This window comes from Dipodomys merriami, unplaced genomic scaffold (genome assembly GCF_024711535.1).
Source record: "Dipodomys merriami isolate MVZ:Mamm:240054 unplaced genomic scaffold, mDipMer1.0.p SCAF_55, whole genome shotgun sequence".
Lineage (NCBI taxonomy): Eukaryota > Metazoa > Chordata > Mammalia > Rodentia > Heteromyidae > Dipodomys > Dipodomys merriami.
Window position 1 is genome coordinate 82,508 of NW_027206124.1, and position 9,484 is coordinate 91,991.

The 9,484-nt window shown below is 49.6% G+C and overlaps 1 long non-coding RNA gene across 1 annotated transcript; it reads left to right on the forward strand.

Moving 5' to 3' along the window:
• Positions 1-237: 237 nt before the first annotated feature.
• On the forward strand, positions 238-6,627 carry LOC138811907 (uncharacterized). Its single transcript, XR_011367507.1, has 3 exons — positions 238-324; positions 6,116-6,318; positions 6,440-6,627. It is a non-coding gene; the product is annotated as an uncharacterized lncRNA (long non-coding RNA).
• Positions 6,628-9,484: the final 2,857 nt, after the last annotated feature.

Here is a 9,484-nt window from a genome sequence, read left to right on the forward strand (position 1 = left end):
CCGGCCCATCCGGGAGGAAGGTTGGGAAATCCCTGGGACCCATCCTTAGGGCTGTCTTTGAATTTGTCACAATGTCGCCAGCCAGGCAGGACAAAGTTGTTTCCTTATCAAGTATGGGATCTCTGAAATTACATTTACAACCCTAAAGCAAAGTTCAGTTTCCACTTCCATATGACCCTCAGGAACAAGAACAAGATGTTCCTTCGCTCAGCCGCTCGCACTGCGCACCTACTATGTGCCCGACGCTATCCTCGTCCTGAAGAGCCAGCAGCAAACCAGACCAGTGCTGTATACCCTGGGCGGCTTTGTACATGGGAGCCAGAGGTAAGTCCTCCCCAGGCTCTGTCATTCCTTAATTGCTGTTGTGCCCTGTGCAAAAAGCCCCAAGGGAGCCTTCCTCCTGCCCATTTTCTGAATGTCTGGCAGACCCACACTCACCTCCATCTGTGACTTAGCACCCATCACAGAAGCCAACAGCTGGCCACAAGGGCCGGGGTGATTTCACAGTTACACATGCACGACCCTTTGGAAATGACAGGGCATTTGAGAGGGTGCCATTCCAGAAGCTTCTCACAAGGGTCTGGGTGGGTCACCAACTTGAACAAACATCAAAGGTGGGAACTTTGCTAATAGATGTTTCTAGAACATGTTCTATTCAACACGCAACTGCCCTGTCATGCCTGAATAGAGGCTCTATTTTAAAACCACATTCTTGGGTGATTTTCCATGAGCAGGTCAGCTCAGAGACTTGCATTTGCAGATAAGATGTAGCGAATCTCTAAGAAAAAACAGTGTCTGCTGCCTCCCAATCTCCCCCCCACCCCCCCACCCTACCCCACCCCTGCCCCCCTTGGTCCTGGGGCTTGAACTTGGCCTTGGCGCTGTACCACTTGTGCCACAGAGCCACTTCTGGCTTTTTCTGAGTAGTTTATTGGAGAGAAGAGCTCATGGACTTTGCTGCCTGGGCTGGCTTCGAACCGTGATCCTCAGAGCTCAGCCTCCTTGCTTCCCTATCTTATTGGATCCAGATTCCTTGCTAGGGACTCACACATCGGCATTTTCCTACACAGGGTTAGGAAAACTCAGTCTTAGGATTAACCTCTCTGGCTGAAGAAGCCAATGAGCCACAGCCAAGCGATTTCTCTTCCAGCTGGAAAGTGTTCTTGTTACCACGCAGTGACCCCTCAGCTCTCCACACACAAATGCTTGAATGCCTCCAGCCACAAGATACTCATTTCCTGCAGGCCATCCCACCCCTACTATTGGAGATGGGATTCTATCCGAGCCCTTGCTCACTTGAACAAAGCCTAAAAAATCACCTCCCTAACCCATGCGTCTATTGATAAGAGTCGTATAAATGGCTACCAGTTATTGCACACCAACTAGGTGCCTGGCTGGGTGAAGCATTTTTCCCCCATGATCTTGACCCAACCCTTTTGGACTCATTCTCCCCACCAATAAATGATGCATCAATGAAAGCAAAGGCCTTGTTCTCCTCTCGGAGAGCAGGAAGACCAAATGAACAGCCCTCCCCGCTACACACACACACACAAAATCTGCCATCTGCAGGGGTAGATAGGACTCAGAGAGGTTAAGTAAGCCCCCTGAGGTCAGAGCTAGGAAATATCCAAGCTGGATCCTGACTCCAATTCTTTGAGCTTGAGATACTAGAGCCTGGGGTGCCCCAGCACTAAGTTCAGCTACACAAAGTGTGAGGTTCCCCATAAGCAGATGCAGAAACAGGACCAGAGAAGCAGAGGGATTTGCCCAAAGCCACACAGCCATGTGAAGAGTCAGAACACCAAGGCAGGCATGCTTCTTAAACCTCTTCCCCTTCCCTTCAAGCATCCAGAATGGAATGGAAGTTGAGAAACCGTTCCCCTATCTTGGGGAGCCACTGCAGGGGTTCATCAATTCAGACAAAGGCTGCAGAGTAGGAGAAGCCAGGGGCTGCACACCTGCAGGCCTCAAAGCAGGAAGGGTATCAGCCACGCAGGAAACACCAGGAGGTCTTGAACTTCTGAACTCCTCCTTCACCTCCATCTGAACCCAACGAATTGGCCTCATTACTGATATCACTTTACAGCCGAGATTGTAAATTCTTTCCTAGTCCCACTTTATGGCTCTGGATACAAACATCTGCCTGGGCAGGGCTTGCAGAAGGCCGCCTGCTTACAAAACGGCGCTATCTGAGCTCTCTGCCCAAGAAGAGCACCCAGGACCGCTCCTGGGTCCAGGAAGGTGGATGGGATGGCATGCCAGGCCCAGATAGATCCTGCACCCACCCCTGGCCTTGCCAGATACCCAAAGCATGAAGCCCTGAACGCAACTGCGTCTGGATGCTTGCTGGGGATCACAGCATCTACACTCACTCTCTCTCTCTCTCTCTCTCTCTCTCTCTCTCTCTCTCTCTCTCTCTCTCTCTCTCTCTCTCTCTCTCTCTCTCTCTCTCTCTCTCTCCAGGACATGTGTGTACTACAGCTTCTGCTTGAGGCAGAAAGAGGTCAGGCAGGAGGTAGAGCAGGAGGAGAGGGAAGAGGAGAAAGGGGAAAGGGGAGGACTAAGGAGGAGGGGGAGGAAGAGGAGGAGGAGTGTGTGAGGTGCACACTGCCTCTTACTCCCTGGTGATGAACTCCCCTGTGAACACGGCAGAGCAGACCTCGGGGGAGTGGTCCAGCCTTGTGAATAATCCTCCTTTTTCTTTCATTACTTTGTTTGTGCCCGTACTGGGGCTTGAACTCAGGACCTGAGTGCTGTCTCTTAGCTTTGGCACTGAAGGCTGGAGTTTTAGCACTTGAGCCACACCTCCACTTCTGATTTCTAGTCAAACAGTCTCACAGATTTTCCTGCCCCACAGCCCTCAGATCTCAGCCTCTTGATTAACGAGGATTACAGGCGTGAACCACCTGTGCCTGGAAAGAACAATCCTCTTGGAAGATCCTCTTACTCAAAAGGTGTTACACACCACCCTAGCCCTTCTCACTCTTAAAGCTCTTCTTGACCTCTGCCCCTCACATCCATGGATGGGTAGATGTGGAAGAGAGAGCCCCCTCTTCCTTCGCTCAAGAGCCTATGCACATTAGGTCCCTTTTGCCTCCGTGAGGAGTTCTGTCCTGTGGCATGCTGGGAAGGGCAGTGGGCTAAGACTAGCCAGATCAGCATCCAGGGGAATCTCAGGCCAATGGCCAGACGCAAGCCCAAGTCCACCAGCACTGGGCATCAGAGCTACTTGTCCCTCATCTGCTGGTGGTAAATGCCAGCATTTGGGTGACAGTCAGGCCCCACAGGAGTGACGTCCCCCACACCCACACCCTCCCTGCTCCCTCACCACCTCCTCTCCATGCTTCCCTCCACCGTAACTTGCTCAAGTCTTTAGTCATGGAGTCTTTGCAATCCCTGACTGATGACATAGCCAAGTCCAACGGGAAGGAAGAGGCTCACAAGAGGACAAGGTCCCAGGAGTGAGGATCAAAGGGCAGACAGACATGCTGATATACATGGCTACAGAAGGAAGGTAGACCATGTGGCAATGGAGTCCAAGTCCGGGCACCAGCGGCTCACACTGATGAGCCTGCTTAGGAGGCTGAGATGAGAAGGCTCAAGGTTCAAGGCCAGCTCAGACAAAAGAAGCTCCCAGAGCCTTTCTTGATTAATAGCTGGACTCTGTGGCTTGTGCCTGTCATCCTAGCTCAAAGAGGTGGACCCTGTTCCTGAGAGGCAGGAAGCAAAAGAGTCTTGTCTCCAAGCTCCATGGCAGGTCTGCCTGGGGGGTTGGACCCTGCCTGGGGCAGCACTGAGAAAAAAACACGAGAGAACTTTGCGGACTGGAAGTCACCTTGCGGGGACATGGATCAGGGAAGAGCCCGCGCTCTCAGAAGGATAAGAGAATCGAATTTATGACCCTCGCCCCCTGGGCTAATAGGTGGAAAGGAGGGCACATGCTCACCACCACGCCACGTAGAAGCCATCTCTCCAGTGCAGCCCTCCTCACAAGCAAGGAAGAAAGACAGAAGGGGTCTTGGGGTCAAACACTTGTGCCCTGGTCCCACCACTTAAAAGTGGCGCCCTTCTTGTGGGCCTCAGTTTCCCCATCTGTAAGAGGAGAACACTTGCTTACCCAGAGTTAATTTCTGTGTGTGTGTGTGTGTGTGTGTGTGTGTGTGTGTGTGTGTGTGAGAGAGAGAGAGAGAGAGAGAGAGAGAGAGAGAGAGAGAGAGAGAGAGCAGAGCAGAGCCTCATTCTCTCACTTGGCTTTTTCGCTCAGGGCTGGCACTCTACCATTTGAACCACGGCTCCACTTTTGGCTTTTTGCTGGTAAATTGGAGATCATTGTTTCACAGACTTTCCTGCCTAGGCTGGCTTTGAACCACAGTCCTCAGACCTCAGCCTCCTGAATAACAAGGATTACACATGTGACAGAGGCTAATTTGTTTTTCCTTTTGTCAGTTGTGGAGCTTGAACTCAGGGACTGGGCACTGTTCCTGAGCTCTTTTGCTCAAGGCTAGCATTCTACCACTTTGAGCCACAGCTCCACTTCCAGTTTTCTAGTAGTTTAGCTGGAGAAAAAAAAGTCTCATGGACTTTTCCTGCCTTGGCTAGCTTTGAAATCCAATCCTCAGATCTCAGCCTCCTGGGTAGCTAAGGATTATGGGCATGAGCCACCAGTGCCTGGAAGAGTTTGATTTTGGGGGGGAGGGGGGGTCCGGTCCTGGGGCCTGAACTCTGGGCCTGGGCGCTGTCCCTCAGCTCTTCAGCTCAAGGCTAGCGCTCTACCGCGAGCCACAGCCCCACTTCCGGCTTTTTTCTTTTTTCTTATGTGGTGCTGAGGAATCGAACCCAGGGCCTTATGCATGCAAGGCAAGTGCTCTACCTCTGAGCAACCTTCCTAGCCCCGAGGTTGATTTTTTTTAAGAGCCAAATAGAGATGTATTCTGAGCCAAGGATCAGGGGAATACTGAGATAAGGCTCTTCCCCTAATAACGAAGAGACTGAAGAGGCCGTGGGGGAAATGACCTCATCTCTCCCAGCCTCCATATCTCAATCTTTAATCGGGGACAATAGAACTTCCCAGGTAGAGCGGTTGTTCCTATGAAATGAGATGTGTAACTAAATACTTCCAGCACATAGCAAGTGTTCTGTTTATAGTAGGAAATGTTACTGTGATTGACAGCACGTCTCCTTACCCCACACACCCACCCAGGAGAGCAAGGACAGCTGTCTCCCTTCTGCAGTAGATACATACTAGGGGACCCAAGCCCTCCAAGTATTCCGCCTCCTACAGCACCCAGTGAGCATTGCCACCAGTCCCTGGGAACAAAGCCATCTGAACACCAAGAGATGTGTTCTTCGACTGACTCATTGTTCAGCCTGGCTGGACGTCAGTACCTCTATGTGGAGCTCTTTTAATCTTTCCTCACTAATCAATAACTGCTTACCTTGAAGCAGTTTTAATTAGTTAAGGCCCGCTGAGTGCTCTGCTGATAAACTGTCCTGCTATTAATGTTAAGTGTCTGCCTTGTGCTTGTAGTTTTATTACTACAGTTGTTGGTATAAAATCTTCCTTCGTGGGCTGCACAGCTGGCATTGTTCTATCAGAGGTCTTCACATAGACCAGGCGCTTAGTGGCTCACGTCTATAATCCTAGCTACTCGGGAGGCTGAGATCCTGAGGATCGGGGCTCAAAGCCAGCCAAGGCAGCAAAAGTCCATGAGACTTTCTCTCTTCAATTAACTACCAGAAGCAAACTGGACATGGTGCTGTAACTCAAAGTGGTAGAGTGCTAGCTTTGAGCACAAGAGCTCAGGGACAGAGCCCAGGCCCTGAATTCAAGCCCCATGACAGACAGAGAGAGAGAGAGAAAGAGAGAGAAAGAGAGAGAGAGAGAGAGAGATCCTCACACAAGAACATCTTCAACCTCAGCTTTGTCCTTGAAGGAAGCCTTCTTCCCTGAAACCTGGGGAAAGGGGTCCTTCTGGACATCTAGGGTCCCCCTGATGCCTTCAGACAACTGGGCTGCCTGCTTGGGGCCAACCAGGTGCAAAACTCTGAACATGACATATGCAAAGAGGCCTTCTTCAAGGACCAAAGTAATCCCCTAACTTTTGGTTTTCCGTAGTTTCTTGAGCCCTGAAGCAAAGATCGTCTTCCCAGATGAGCCACCAGTGAGACTGGCGAGTGGAGAGAACATTGATTAAGCGCCTACTGTGTGTAAGCAAAGGTGCAATGTACGTACAGCTGGGTGGCAACTATTCTTCAGAGCATTGTGTGCTCGGTGACGTGAGAGCAGAGATCTGGGCCCCTGCCCAAGTGACAGCATCGGTAAATAGGGAAATGGGGACCCTGACTCGACCTCTGGGGTTCACTCCCTAGCAATCTCCTGAGGGGAGGGCTTCCTAGCCTTGGCCAACTACTCTCCCTCTTTCCACCTCCTTTATCCTAGGTCCCAGACTCAACCTGCCTGCGTGTCTTACCTTCCTTTCAAACTGCTGCCGCCCACACCACCTGCTTGGGTTTCAAACTGGCTGATGGAGAGGCCTAGAGTATGGAACATGGCTTCTCCAGGCCAAAGGCCAACTCTAAAAACACGTGTAATCATTACTCCAAATAGAGAAGTGATAGAGACATAAAGACAGTTTTTTCTTGGTGGAAGAACCAATATCTGGATAATGTGGTTCTGCCACTGGGGTGAAAGGGCAAACAACCTGGGTTCAAATCCTGTATGTGCCTCTTGTGAGCACCTGGGCAGCTCACTCGGCTCTGGTTTTCTTACCTGTAGGATGACCTTCCTGGGAGGAGCTGGCTCCTGGGGATGTTGGAAGGATCAGGTGAGAAAACCTAGGTCAAGGGCTTGATGTGTTACATGTACACATGGTTCTTTGCTGACTTGACTAATTGTTTACCACAGCAGTCGTCGAATATCAGGTGCTGTTCTGCAATTTTCTTGTCCCACTCACTCTGATGACACTGTGTGGCATTTCCATTTTACTTTGGGGGACCCTTTGACTGTCTCCATTTCACAAATTGGAAACCTGAGGCTGAGAACAATCACTGGCTTGTCTGAAGCCATGTGTGTACAAACTACACTTATATTTTGAGATAAATAGAAGGCAGTGTAAAAAGAAATGCAGAGAAAATCTTTATGCCATGTATCCTCACCCCGCCCCACACACACACACCACCCACACACACACCCAATGGTATCATTCTGCAAAGTCATAGCACAGTATCACAACTGGGACATTAACTCTGATACCATGTCCAGAACATCCTCATCCACAAAGATCTGCTTGTCATCTTCCCTTCCACCCAGAGCCTCCACTGACACTGAAGAACTTCCTTTGTCCATTCTTCGGTGGCACACCACCTTCGTCCCTCATCTGAGAAAGACTTTCATTTTCCCTTCATTCTGGAAGCACATTTTCCTTGGGCATGGGGGTCTCAAAGTACATCCCCCAGGAAATACGCCACCACATCGTTCCCTGGTTCCCAAAGCCCCTCCCCAGGCTACCTTTCCTCTCTCCATCTTTCATGGCCTTCTGTGCTTTAGATCTAATGCCCAGAGTCCCCAGTGATACTTAGCAGGAGATATCAGGGAAAGCATGTCTCTGCCACATTATAATGAAGAACAGAGTTGAGATTCAACCCTAGGCAATGAAGGCTCGGAGTGCACAGACATAACCAATCAGTTCTACTGCCTCAAGTCATCTGGGTTCATTCAGGTGTCCTCCTCTGGGCACTGTCCTCCTGCTTTGATGGCCCCATCACTGTCAAGTGTTCAGAGGCCGTAGGCTAAAATCTTTTCTTTAAAAAAAAAAAAAAAAAAAAGACAGCTTAAAGTCCTGTGGGTCCAGCAATGTCGTTTGTAGGTTGTGGCCAGAGACTACTCAGAGGTGCCGCCCTTGCATCCTATTAGCATGTGAGCGAAGTCATTTAAATATTCATGAGACCCACTTACTAAAGGCCAGCCTCTTGTTCTTTCCTTCCATTCATCCATTATTTATTGAATGCTAGTAACTGGGATACAAAATCATAACTGTCTTTTAAATAGTGCTCTTGTTGTATACCAGGTGCTTGGCAAAGCACTTACGTTGTGGACATCCTTTCAAATCTTATCAGCCTCGTCCCTCATTGTAGCCACGGCACAAAAGCAGGATTGTGCAGGCTAGTGCTAGACTCCGAACATGCCACCTGATAGAGCCCCCACTTCTCACTCCCCATCCCCGGGTACCTAGGGGAACGTATTCAGGGTCTTGAAATGCAAGACAGTTCTTGACCAATGGGGGACAAGAGTTTGTGAGCAGCTACCCCCCTCTTCTTTCCTTGAGACCATGGCTTTAAAAAAAAAAAAAAGTTAGACCAGGCACCAGCGGTTCATGCCTATAGACCTAGCTACTCAGGAGGCTGAGATCTGAGGATTGTGGTTCAAAACCAACCCGGGCAGGAAAGTCTGTGAAACTCTTATCTCCAATTAACCACTAGAAAACCAGAAGTGACGCTGTGGTTCAAAGTGGTAGAGCACTAACCATGAGTGCAAAAGCTCAGGGACAGCACCCAGGCCCAGAGTTCAAGCCTCATGACTGACAGAAAGAAAGAAAGAAAAAAACAATTATAAGGTAGCTGGGGATTGAATGACTATTTTTCTTCGGTGGTAGTCAAACTCTTACCAGTAAGATAAATTGAATTGGCTGCCCATCTCCCTGTGTTTATTCTCCCTGGCCCTCACTCCACCTTTCTGACACCACATGCCCAAATGAATTCCTCACACATAAACCCAGACTAAAAAGACTCAGTACCAGAAGAGACCTGAAAGCAGTCCTGATAGCTAACGTTACAGAACTACAAACAACCTCTAGAATTCAGCAGCAAAACCACACAATTACTCAGACCTACATCTATAGTTGACCAGGATAAGGTAAAGATGGACAGCAGAATTCTGAGTCAGGAGTGACTGTGGCCTTGGGCTTGTCTATGATCATGGTAATTATAAAAACAGTGCAGGAGGCTGCTTCTCCTAGCTGCTTGAAGACCACAAATGACAGGCTCAGATGAGCCAACTGCGTTCACAGTGGTTCGGGTGCAGCTATACTGCACCTGTGGAATATTTAAGACATCTTCATGGCTGCTCGCTAAGCTGCCTGGCAGAATGTGCTGAAAGTGATGTCTGGGATCTAATTGTCAGCGCAGAAGAACCACAAAGGAAACTGAATGCCCCCCAATGTAGTTTCCTCTGATCATCATGGACCACAAAGAAATTAGTAGGACCCTGAGACCCAGAATGGAGACAGTCAGGTAAATCCAGATCATTCAACACATGCCAGGTCTGCTAGAATGGTTCCTGGAAGCTGAGACAGGATGCTTCAGAGTTGATGAGGTAAAGAGGCGAGAATTGCTTGGATAGCATTGAAAAGGAGCAGAGGCTCAGAAGACAGGAGGCTAATCAGATTTGTGAGGCGAAATAGACAAGTTTGCCCTTTTCCCATGGCAG